Source organism: Spermophilus citellus (genome assembly GCF_964194105.1).
Source record: "Spermophilus citellus genome assembly, chromosome: 2".
Lineage (NCBI taxonomy): Eukaryota > Metazoa > Chordata > Mammalia > Rodentia > Sciuridae > Spermophilus > Spermophilus citellus.
In genome coordinates this window covers 80,919,377-80,932,224 of record NC_138183.1, presented here as the reverse complement: position 1 = coordinate 80,932,224, position 12,848 = coordinate 80,919,377, and positions in this window count along the sequence as shown.

Genomic DNA, 12,848 nt, shown 5'->3' with positions numbered 1-12,848 from the left:
GGAGAGACTCGGCTGTAGGGATGGGTGCCCAAAGATGCTCTGATCTCCATATCAGGCGGGCACCTGGCCGCTTCTTCAAGAAAGTGTGAAGTTGTGGCTAACCAGAAAGTGAGGGAGAAGGGGCCCGGGCACAGAACACAGGAAACCTGGAGGTCCCTGGTACTACAGGAAAGGAAACGGACAAACTGACTCCCCAACTCCCCTGGTCAGCTTCTCTGTAGTACAGGGTGCAGTCAGAGCAGGTGTCCGGCCTCTGTCCCCGCATGCTGCCCCACAACCGCCAGTTTGCCCCGGGGTCCCACCTCCGCCGCCACTGGGGTCTTGGCAGGAGGGCTGGCGCAGCACCACCTCCTAAAGCGAAGAGAAAGCTCCGGGTTCCTCTACCGCTGCGGGCACTGCGGTCTCTAATCTCCGGAACTTTCTCAGTACAACTTTTTTTTTTTTTGCCGGGGGGGGGGGGGAGGGGGGTGCGGGGAGTCGCTCTTGTTCCTGCGCAGCACTGGCCAGGGCGCAGCGGCGACCCGAAGGAGCGTCCTGCATCAGCGTCCAGTTCGGCTACGCCACCCCTCAACCACTCCTGGGAAGGGAAGAGTCAGCTGGCTGGGACGCTAGTGGGCCTTGTAACCTGTCAAGTGAATGTGCCCCAGCGTGTTCGCCCTAATGCACTGCACGCCCACCTTCGGCCGGCGACCACTGCGCGCGGTGCGCTTTCAGTTACCTCTACCCCAAAACATCTCTTTCCCGGCTCGCCTCCATCCTGCCTCAGTTTCCGCACCCGCAAGCCACACGCAAAAAAGATTCCCGGTAGTAACTCAAGAACCCGAGGAAGTAACTAGCGCTGTTCCCCTCTCCAAAAAAGCGCCCTCCCGCGTTCCTCCAGAACTCCCGAGAGGCATCAAAATCTTCCCACAACTTTCTACGCCCAGGCCATTTGCAACCCCACCTGCGAACGCGAACTCGGGAAACTGCGCCTCGCCAACCTCTTTCCCCTTGGGCTGAGTGCCCTCCCCTCCCCCATCTCCCCATCTGGTTAGAGTTGGCCGGACGGGTGACCCAGGGCGCCCGCAGGCTCGCTTACCTCGCATGGTGTGGCCGCTCCCCCGCTCCGCGTAGTCATGAAGCTGCTCCCAGCCCGAACCCCAGAGAGCCCAAAAATCCCGCTCAGCACGAGTGAAGGTGGTCGGCGAAGAGCTGCGCTGCCGAGGAAACCATCCCTTTAGGCGGACGCTGTGGCCTCAGGGTGACGTTTGCTGCCGCCGCCGCCGTCGCAATGTTAACAGTTTTGGTGTTGGTGACGGTGACTGCTTTGATGGTTGTTTGTTTGTTTGTTTGTTTTCAGGAAGGGCGAAAAAATGTCCTGGCTGCTGGTGTCTGGGTTTTTGTTTTGCTTTTGTTTTTCTTATTTCTTTCTCTCCAGTGTGCTTGCTTTTTAAAAATGCCACCGCCTCCGGCTCGGAAGATTTCTTTTGTGATCACTTGGACTGAGGAGGAGGAGGAAGGGCAGCAGGAGAAGGAGGAGTTGGTGGTGGTTTTGTTAGTTACAAAGAAGAGGGAGAAGGAGCAAGGGGAAAAAAAAAGAAACAGAAAGAAAAGAAAGAAAGGCGGTGTGGATGGCAGAGCATGTGCGTTTTCACATGACATCTGTGCCTGTTAGCGGATCCACAATGTGAATTTTCACTGTTCAGTTACCGAGAGGAAGGGAGCGAGAGAGAAAGAGGAGAGAGATGGAGAGAGGGAGCTGAGAAGGGGCTTATACGCGAGGGCGGGTTTGGCCGCGACTTCCAGGCCCCGCCTCCTGTCAGCGCTGACGCCAATCAGCTCCCGGCAGCGTTTGGAGAGGCTGGGACCTCGGGGGAGGGGACGCGACCAGAGGCAGAGGGCGGGAGTTAGTGACACTCACTGGAGTCGCAGGCCGCCGGGGCAGCAACTGGGAATTAGAGACTATCCGAACAGGGTAGAGGAGAAGGAGCGACTGAGAAGGTCAGGCAGATCTGCAGGTGACATTCATTTCCAACTCCAGTAGTATGGAAGGGGACACTGGGCAGTCCTTCTGAGGAAAGAGACTCCGTACTCTCCAGATCCCACCTTCCCTCCCTTGCGACAGGTCTGTGGCCCCGAATAGTTAGTTTTGAATTTAAGGCAGTGCTTTGCAGAGTTCTTTTTCGATAAACGCTTTTTTTGACAGGGATTTCCATGGCGGGACGCTTCAGTTTAAGTGGTAGAAGAATGCAAAATCATTTTTTATCTCACATTTAGCATAACTATAATCAATTCCATGCAGGTAGTCATCAGTTTTCTTTAAAACACTGTTCAGCTGCTCCTTGCTTCCCTTTTCCTTAAAAAGATTTGAAGGAAGGAAAGAAAGAATTTTTGAGAGAGAGTGTGCGTGTGCTTTTGACAAGGAAATTGTTTTTTATTAGCATTTGAAGAATCCCATGGTAGTGGGCTACTGGACTTCAGGATAAAGGCCTACATTGGCAGTGTGGTCCCCTTAGTGATGGAGCCACCTAACAAAGGTAGGATTGTGTTCTTTTTAGTGAATGAAGGTGTCAGGACTTAAGAGGAAGAAGCTGTTGATTTTAGTTGCTCCCTGAAGACGTTTACCTATTTAGAGGACAATAAAACATGGGTAAGTTGTTTGTATTCCATAGGTGAAATTTGTCATCTATGACCCTTAAAAATCTAATGTATATATCAAAACTGTTCCTTTGCAAGTCTTTCCCTTTCTGTGGACAAAATAAACATGTCCTTTAGATGATTACATCTACTTCCTTCCCTACAATAGGGAATTTCTTAAATACTTTGGTTAATTGGTCACCCTAAAAGACAGGGAGATGGAAAAAAAATTGTCAGATTTACTCAGTTTTAAGGCACTGAGACATATACTTATTAGTGTACCTTTAGGCAGATTCCATCATAATTTAGGTACTCAGATAATTTGATTCTTACCTGTATTCATAACGTGTCAACTAACACAAAATATGATGTAATTACATAACTCTACACTGCTAAGTAGTTTTCCCTCCTGATTAAATGAAAAATGGGTTTCTTGCTGAATCTTTAGCCTTGTTATATTGACACAACCTTGCTTCGTGCCCTTCCATTTGCAAGCCATTGTGTAAATTAAGATAATTTTAGTATTAAGAGTGAAAGTTGATTGAGTCATTAATTAAATAAAGTGAACAAAAGGAAGTTACTGTTCAGAATAGTTATTCCCTTATAAATACCTTTCTCCTAGATTTGTAATTGACACAGTAGTTAATCTTTTAAGATAATATTTAAGGCTCCCTGGTTTTATCATTTTTAATCAAGTAAAATATATTCATCATAACTACATTAAAGCTGCACTAAGTTATGCCTAATTTAGTTGCTTCATTAAAAATTACTGCATATAAAATAGTCAGGAAACAAATTGTGACTATATCATTTTAATTTTATGTGCTTCAAGCAGAGACACAGGAATATTAAAAATTTCAAAGCCTTTGTAAACATTGTAATTATTATTGTTATTATTTTTAGATTTCTATTTCTCATTACAGTAAAGAGAAACTTCAGAATTCAAAAATTTTAACTCTTTTGCGTCCTCTTGAGTTGCTGTTTATTGAATTCTAAAATTTGCTTTTACAACTGAAGTATCTATTATCTTTGAAAATGATAGTAAGTATATCTGAAGAGTACTTACCCCTTACACATTTTTATATGCCCTTTGTTTTATGAATTCAACAAAGAGTATTTTTTGTTTAGAACATACTTCTTGATTCCTTCTGAACGTTTTAAAAAGAAGTTGTTAATGAGAAATGAGAAATAATTTGTTTTTAATTTTTCAAAATTGCATTATATATGGTGATATGAAAATATTTTCTCTTTTAGAATGATCAGGGGTTTAGATGTGGTAATCTATGACATTTGGATCTTCCTAAAAATTTAAAACTGAGTTGTTCATTTTTTTCTAATAAATTTCACATTTATTTCAACTCACATTTATGTAAAGCAAATATTCAGTATTTAAATGAAAGAAGTCATCATTTTCTAAGAAATCACAAAATACTAACATGTCATCTGGTTGTTTTATTACTTGTGAGCAAATATTCATTTTTCAAGTGGTATAATAATAATATAATATCCTTGTTTACATTAAGACAATGTATTAGTTATATTTTCATCACTGTGACCAAACTACCTGACAAGAACAACTTTGAGGAGAAAAAGGTTATTTTGAGCTTACTCTTTCAGAGATTTGGTCTGTGGTGGGCTGACTTGATTGTTCTGGGCCCAAGATGAGGCAGAACATCATGAAGGATGGACATGGTGAGGAGAGATGATTTGTCCATGATGGTGAGGAAACACAAAGAGAAAGGGGAAGGTGCTTCAGGGAAGAGGAACCCTTCCAGGGGACACTCCCAGTGATCCATCTCTTTTCAGCCACATCTGACCCCAGTTACCACCCGTTTAGTTCACTTAAACTAAGATGAACTGACTAGGTTACAGCTTTCACAATCCAATCACTTTACCGCTAAACCCTTCTATATTAACATAGGATCGTCTGGTGAACAATTCATTCCAAGCCATAACCTATAGAATCATTAATTTTATTTGAATAATTTCCTATAAACTTGAAACTTCACTTTTGTCTCTGGACCTGAAGAATGTTCAAAGCTGGTAGTTCAATTCTGATTAATTTCAATGTCCATCTCAGTCGCACAGGGCTGTGCTCAATCTCAAGAATTGATGTAATTTCAACTAAGTGTTGCCTGCTTCTGCTCAGTCTAGCTGCAAAGCCATGTATAATGATAAGAAGTATCATCAAGGACACAAAGCTTTAACATGAGCCCACCAGGTAAAGTGTTCGTGGTATTTAGGATCCTAAATGCTTGAAGCCCAAGAGTAAGTCCTGATTCATTATATTCTGAGATGGTCCATCTATACATAGAGAGTATCTTAAATAATTGTGAATCTTGGAGAAATATTGACAATACTACACTAGGAATGACTGAAAGATTTGAGTGTAGTTAGTCTAGTTCAGCAGGCTGTGTGGTTGTGAAAGTTGAGAAAGAGATATAAAGCTACCTTTAAATGTTGGGAAGGACAGAATTTTTGACATTTGAACCTATTAGAAATGGAAGGAGTAAAATACTGAGCTCTCTGTTGCTGAAGACATTGGTAACAAATTCTGATTTTTGTAGTAGATGAGAAATTGTATCTCTAGATATACTTACATTTAGGAAGTTACCACTGCATCAGCAGCTATTCCAGAATTTTTCTTCCTACTTGAGGAGGTCAGCTCCCTGAGAGCAGGAGCAAGGATTTCCAGAGCTTCAAAGAGCTCCTGGTTAGTACTTGATAGGTGCTTGACCATTACTGATGGATAGAAAGCTTCCTACTGCTTTTTCTGCAGGAATTGAACCACAAATTGGGGCAAAGATCTGAATAAGATGTTTTCTGTCTTCATTTCTGAAAAATAGGAGAGAGAGAAATAAAGGGGGAGCAAAAATAATGCTTGAGATTGGTTACATAATTATAAAAGAAAGCTAAATTTAGTTTCATTCATATTAATTGCTAGTCTCAACTTTATTCATAAGTAGAGAATCTTCATAATCTATTAGTACTTTAGTTTTGGTTCATTTTGAAATGTGAATACAAGCTAAAAAGTATGAAATTTTCCAAATGAAAAAAGAAAATATTAAAAATCTGTGGTCTGTATTGTATATAATAAACTGGAAAAAGTATCATGGGCCCAACATAAGTTAAGCTCATTTTGTGGGATAGACATGAGTAAGGTCCACCTCAGGAAAGGGACTGAATACACAGGAGGAAACTGTGGTCAATCAGTCTAATTTTTATTTCCTCCAAGAGCAAACAGGTTACACATTATATGTCCTCCCTGCCCTTCCCACCCCATCACTTTTCCTCCCAGATAAAGGGACAGAGACTTGGAACAGTTAAATCACTTGTCTGAGATCAGAAATCTCAAGATGCTATAAAATATAATAAAATATAAATTATAATAAAATATAATAAAATATAATAAAATATAAATTATAATAAAATATAATAAAATATAATAAAATATAAAATATAAATTCTATAAGTACAGGAATGTTCTTGATTTTATTTGTTTCTGTGCTGAGTTGACAGAATCTAGAATCTTGCCAGGTAAAAAGTAGGTGTTTAAAGTATGTGTGTGAAAGAAGACTTCAATACATTTAAACCCTATTCCACTGAGCAGTAAGTGACATTAAGTAAAGAACAGTGAATTTTGACATAAGAAATAAAAGGTTACTGTGAAAATTTATGAAACAATAATAGCTTGATTTGGTTCATCATGAAGTTTAGGAAAATACTTTTGTAACAAATATTTCATGTCATAGATAAAGTGAGCCTGAATTAAATTGGCACCAGTAAAAATGAAAAAAAAAATCTCAGGACGCATTTTGCCTGCAGAAGCTACAGTGTTTAGTGAATGATACTTGGGGTTGTGTGAAATGTGTTGGTAAAAGTTAGGGGGATGTCAAACCAAAGCTTCATGAATGAATATACTCACAGCTCTTTATCAGATCTTCTTTTTGTTTTCTTTATAGCATAGAATATTAATAAACCTCCTATTAATAGAAATAAGTAAAGTGGAGTTGATTTTTTAAATGGGGAGAAATATTGAGATTCATTTTCAGTTTTGGTACATATCAGTGATAAGGTACAGCAGAGAGCTGCATATATTGAACTGGAGATTGAAATTGGTTACAAGCAAGAGTAATGATTTATGAGACATTCAAAAACACTGAAGAGAAGAGAAATAATATAAGATTTAAATGCAAATAAATAGGCTAACAAAAATAGGATTATATTTTGTGTGTATTTATATAACTGTGGATATCGAGAAACTTTTCTAAATCAGGAAAGCAGGCACTATAAAAAATTTAGATATATTTTTCTTTACATAGATTAAAAAGTAAATATTTTGAATGTCAAAAGACCCCAAAACAACGTCAATACGCTGGAGAAAATATTTGTTGCACACCTGACAGACAAAAGTTTAATATTATTTATAAAAATATATGCAAACTTTAAAATCAAACAAAGACTTAAACAAAAACCATCAAAACGTTGAGGTCAGTGAGAAGAAATTGGAGATAATTTAGTGGATAAATTTTCTCTTTATTGTACCTGCTACAGGTGAACAATTTTTCATATTTGTAGTTTCTTTTCAGACCACTCAATGAAGCTTTAACATAATTTTTTCATGTTTGTTAAAATATGAATTAAAACACATGTGCAATATTTTGTATACCTTTACTGTTGTCGCTGATTATTCTCTGAAATTTATCTTGAATTGGCTAATTTCTCTGTCTTTACTGTATCATCATTTTACGCTCCTATCCTTTCTCCCTAGATGAGTATACTATTCTCAAATCTGTCTATCTCCATTCTTGCTCTTTACTCCATCAATTTTCCAATTGGTAGTTGGAGAGATCTTTAAGAGTGTAAGTCAGATAACAAGTCCACCCCCCCCCCCACCCCGGCTAAAACACTTTAGAGTCTTCCTATTGCTTTAAGAAACTCATTTAAGCCAGGCGTGCATGCCAGTAACTCCAGCAACTCTGGAGGCTGAGGCGGGAGGATTGCAAGTTTGAAGTCACTCTCAGCAATTTATCAAAGCTCTACACAAGTTAGTGAGACTCTGTCTTAAATAAAAAAAATTAAAAGAGCTGGGGATGTGGCTCAGTGTTTAAGTGCCCTTAGGTTCAATCCCTGATACCAAAAAAGAAAGGCGAAGAAAGAAAGAAGAAAGGAAGGAAGGAAGGAAGGAAGGAAGGAAGGAAGGAAGGAAGGAAGGAAGGAAGGAAGGAAAAGAAAAGAAAAGAAAGAAACTCATCTGTACTTGTACTCCTTACCTTGTTTTGGAAATTCTGTGAATATATATTATATTTTGCCTTGAAGTCCTACATACTTAAAAGTGTCCCTTCATTTTCTAGCGTGTTCTACTTTTGGGCAATAGAGGATAGAGTAACTCTAATTTTAAAACTCTACTGGCATAAATGTTATTTTCTCAAAGAAGTTTATCATGCCACCTTCAAAAATACTTGCTTATGATTCTTTTTTTCTTTTATACCAGATATCAGAATTTATGATCATTTATTTATTTTTTATTACTATCTAATCAAGGGAATGAATAAATTTATAATTAATATTAACTGCACAAAGTGAGGACGACTTTTTTTCTTGTTTTGTACTCTATTATCAGTACCTAGTATGATCAATGATTTCTTAGTTCATGCTTCAAAAAATTTGTTGAATGAATTGCTAACTTGGACTAATTATTAGTATTGAAGGAATTAAATAATCTTTCTTTTTTATTTTTGAAACCCATTTCACATATTTGCTATGATTTATCTGTATCTCATTACCACATTAAAAAAATGGGTAGAATACTGATATTTTCTTTTCAAGGCAATTGACAGATATACTAAAAATTAAATGCATTGGTTCTGGAGTAAGGTGAAATCAGCACAAATAAAAGCTCTATTTAGTTCTCATCTCTGTGATCTGTAACATAGCTTCTAGTGTTCTGTCTACATGTTGCATTTACTGTGGACATGTTCCATTTAAATTCATATGTTGAAGTTCTAATCCCCAATGTGATGGCACCAAGAGATGGGGCCTTTGAGAGGAGATGGAGTTTAGATGAAATCATGGGGGTGGAGCTTTCATGGTTCCTGATAAGAAGAGGAGACACCATAGTTTTCTCTTTCTACCCATGAAGATATAGCAAGAAGGTGCCATCAAGATAGGAAGATGGCCTTCAACAGACATGGAGTTGGCCAGTACCTGGATCTCAGACTTCTCAGCCTTCAAAACTATAAGAAATAAATATTGTTAAAGACATCTTGTCTCCGGCATTTTGTTGTAGTAAACTGAGTATACTGAGACACTGTTTGAAATTCAGTGTGTGTGTGTGTGTGTGTGTGTGTGTGTGTGTGTGTGTGAGAGAGAGAGAGAGAGAGAGAGAGAGAGAGAGAGAGAGAGAGAGAGAGAGAGACGGCAGGGAGGGAGGGAAAGAAAAGAATAAACTCAAGGGATGAAATCAGATTTACCAATACCAATATATTGCTCAGAGTATTATAATGAAGCAAATATTATTAGCTACTGGCCATTGTTATTATTTGCTTGGGAAAATCTGTTTCATGAATTAGCAGCAAGCAAATTTTCCAATTCAGGTCAATTAGACTTTGCTTATTGGTCACACTTCTAAGTAATCAGTGAGTACAAAGAATATAAACTAATTTCATATTTACCACATCAGTTCTCAGTTAGATTTTTCTCAATTTATGATACAATTTTTTCACTTTCTTATTTTTAATTAATCACTTGTCATTATTTCACATATTTCCCTCCTATTGGCATGCTGGTTTTAAACCTTTTCACTATTCTTATAGGAATTCGGCTAGAGACCAAATATGTGTCTGTGGATTACTAGGAATAATATAAATTATTACTCATACTACATTCTAATCAATGCCAAGACCTCAAACATCCAATTTCATTAACCTTCTCCAACCTGCTCAAGTGCCTGTAGAGTTACTATTGTTATGCATTTTAACTCAACATACATCTTAGCCTCATTAAGATGTCATTACTATTACTATTATTTTTTATTTTGTATATCCAGTATTCCTTCAGATTTGCTCCAGGTTAGATAGACTAAAATAGATTGGATAGGCTAAAATTAGATAAATTATTTTTTCTAATTTTCCTGCATTTTGTGTTTTTCTTCAATATTATTTTCCTTCTTTTGGAAAAAACTATGTTTAATGATATAGTTGTCCTGTTATATAAGTTACTGCTGCTGAATATGCTTGGTCTTTGATGGTCTAGAAGTATTTATGGTGCTCCATTTGGAAAGATGTTTCCACTGCACGCTGATTTCATTTTTCATACATTGTTCATGTCCTCCTACTGTCTTTTGTCTCACATCGTTTCTGTTTGAGTTAGCTGTCACTGGTAAGTCTGCTCCTTTGAAAATAATGCATCTTCCTTTTTGGCTATTTTTGCGATTTTCTTTCTTTGTCTTTGTTTTTCAGCATTTTTACTGTGATGTTCTTGGGTGTGGTTTTCTTTTTATTTACTGTCTAGAGTTGGAGCGCTTCTTGTATCCTATGGCTTGCTACCTTTCATCAAGTGGAATGTTCTTGATGTTCGCTGTTAAGCACAGCCCTCACCTGTCTCTTTGCCTTCTGGAGAGAGAGGGTCTTGCAGGATGTGAGATGCTCTCACCATGTCCCACTGTCTTTTTTTCTCTTCTGTGCAGTTTCCATCCTTCTTCCTTTCCAGAATCCAACAGAATATCCCACACTTACCTGAATTCTAGTTTCCTAATCCTTTCCTCAATTTTGTCTAGTCATCCTCTTTGTTGTTAATCCTCTCCCTCAAGATTTTAATTTCAGTGATTATATTTTCAGTGCTTGAATTTCCATTTGGTTCTTCTATGTACATTCTAATTTTTTGTCTGGAAAAATCCTCTGTCTGGTCATCTATTTTCCTGAACACATAAATTTGTAGTAACTTTAAAGTTCATGTCTGATCATTGCAATATCCAGGTCATCTGTTTTTTTTTTTTTTTTGTATTGTTTGTTTCTTCTCCAGAATTTCTATTGATTATGGATGTAGGTTGCAAAAATTTTTAAAAAATCTCTAGATGATCTAAATGGTACTTTTCACAATGGTGTTTAGTACATTTGGGTTACCATATCAGAGTATCTGATGTTGGGTAGTATATGAAGTTAAAAGGTTTATTTGGCTCATATTTTGGTACTTAGAAAGTCCAGATAGCATGGTGCCACCATCTGGCTGCATTACAACACGTGGGAGAAGCAAAAAGGTAACTGGCTACATGCAGAATAAGTAAGGAAGCAACCCAGCCTTGCAGGAACTAACCTGCTCTCACAAGAATAACATTCTTCTCCTCCATTGGTGGTGCTCCATGTTCTCTCATCTCTTAAAGATCCTTTACATACCAGACTTTCAGCACACGAACCTTGAGGGGACAAATCATATCCAGATCACACAAGTGGTATTTATCCTTCTGTTTCAGGGAAGAGTGGAATGGACAAAGAAAACAGGGAAAGAAATTTTGGGAGATTTGAATTTGAAAAAAATTGTTGAAAGGCATGTATATGTACACCAAAATTTACTTTGCATTTTCCATTAAGATTAAAGAACTTCCTATGTGATTCCATTTCCCAGTCATCAAAATTGTTACTGGTATATTATTGCATGTATATAAAATCATTAAAAATATTACTCTGTCCTCAATTCACCCAAATCAGATCATTTCTTAGTACAAAATGTTATTTCCATTTTCTCTATTGCTCAAAGGGGCCATAGGGTCTGCATTTTCCCTTGAGATTCTAGGATGTTGTGAGATCTCATCCTTGGAACTTAATAGCACATTTCTTCTGTTAAAAGAAAGAAAATACAGCTAAGTGAACCCTCTTTAAGAACCAAGACTACAACCAGCATGTCTTCCTCTAGAATGAATCCATAGATTGCCCAGTTGAATGCTTGGCATACCTGAGGCCTGACAGCATTTTGATATACGACTTACATACATAACTTGAAAATTTTCAATTGCATTGGCAGAGACAGGAGATGTTTGTGTTAATTGAAAGCATTTGTGTTAATTGATTTTCTGGATTGAAGCAGACAACGCGGATGAGGAGGCCTACAGAATTCATTCAGTGAAAGGAAAGAGGTTGATTTAAGATTCACTCTTTAAATGAGGGCCAAGTACTTTATCAATTTAAACCAATTTTGGAGGAATCCATCTTCTTCTTTGAAGGGACACAGAGAAAAGGGATACAATCATCAAGCTTTTTAAACAAACAAACAAAATTTAGCATGTACATATAAATTCTCTATTGGACACTCAGAATATCAGTTAGCTGGTCTCAAACGTGGAGAAAAAGTTTTATGTAAATATGAAAAAATTTTTATGTGAATATAAATTCTGTTAAACCAATAGCCAGGATAAAAGGGGAAGGAAAAGTGGAAAAGAAAAAAGGAACAAACAAACAAAACATAAGAGTGAGACCAAAGGTGGGAATAAAGTATGGGGAAAGGAATGAGATTTAAAAAGGCTTGAGAGAGGGAAAGTACTTCCTATGTCTTTAATGGGTTGGTAGCTGATTTGCATTGTATATTTAGTGGGACATATTTCAGCTTAATCACTGATGGATGAGGAACAGTGTGGCTGGAGCATAAAAATGGAGGGGGCAAAGAAGAAGAGAAGAGGGCAAAGGGGCAGGGGAACTTTGGTTGTGCTTATTGGCTTCTGCAAGGGGCAGTTAATCACTGAAGACTAGACTTGATTGTCTGATTCTCTGAGGAGGGTGGTACCCGGGATTTGTTTGTTTCTTTGTATTTGGGGCAATTGTATCTGCTGGGTATTCTCACCATCACACATCTAAACTACCGTCCTTGTCTTTTAACCACAGTGGTCTATCATGAGGAAAGGGAGCAATGACCTTTTCCACTTGGATTAAATCAATGCAGAATATGTAAATATGAAGCCAATAGTACAGAGCGCTATTTCTAGTCCTCCAATAAAAGATTCAGGAAGAACTTTATTTTCTCTATGGTGACATGAACTAATGGTCTCTATGGTCATGAACTAATCTGTTTTATGAGTGTTTTTCAAAAAATGATTTTGACAAAACTAATATTTCTTATTTGGGGATTTAATAATAAAAATTAGTTCTATGAGATTAATACTAGCTGTATGCTCCAAAGGAAAAACTATTCTTTCCAAGTACTAGTGAGTTGACAGAAGGTACAAGATATAATACATTCATTGA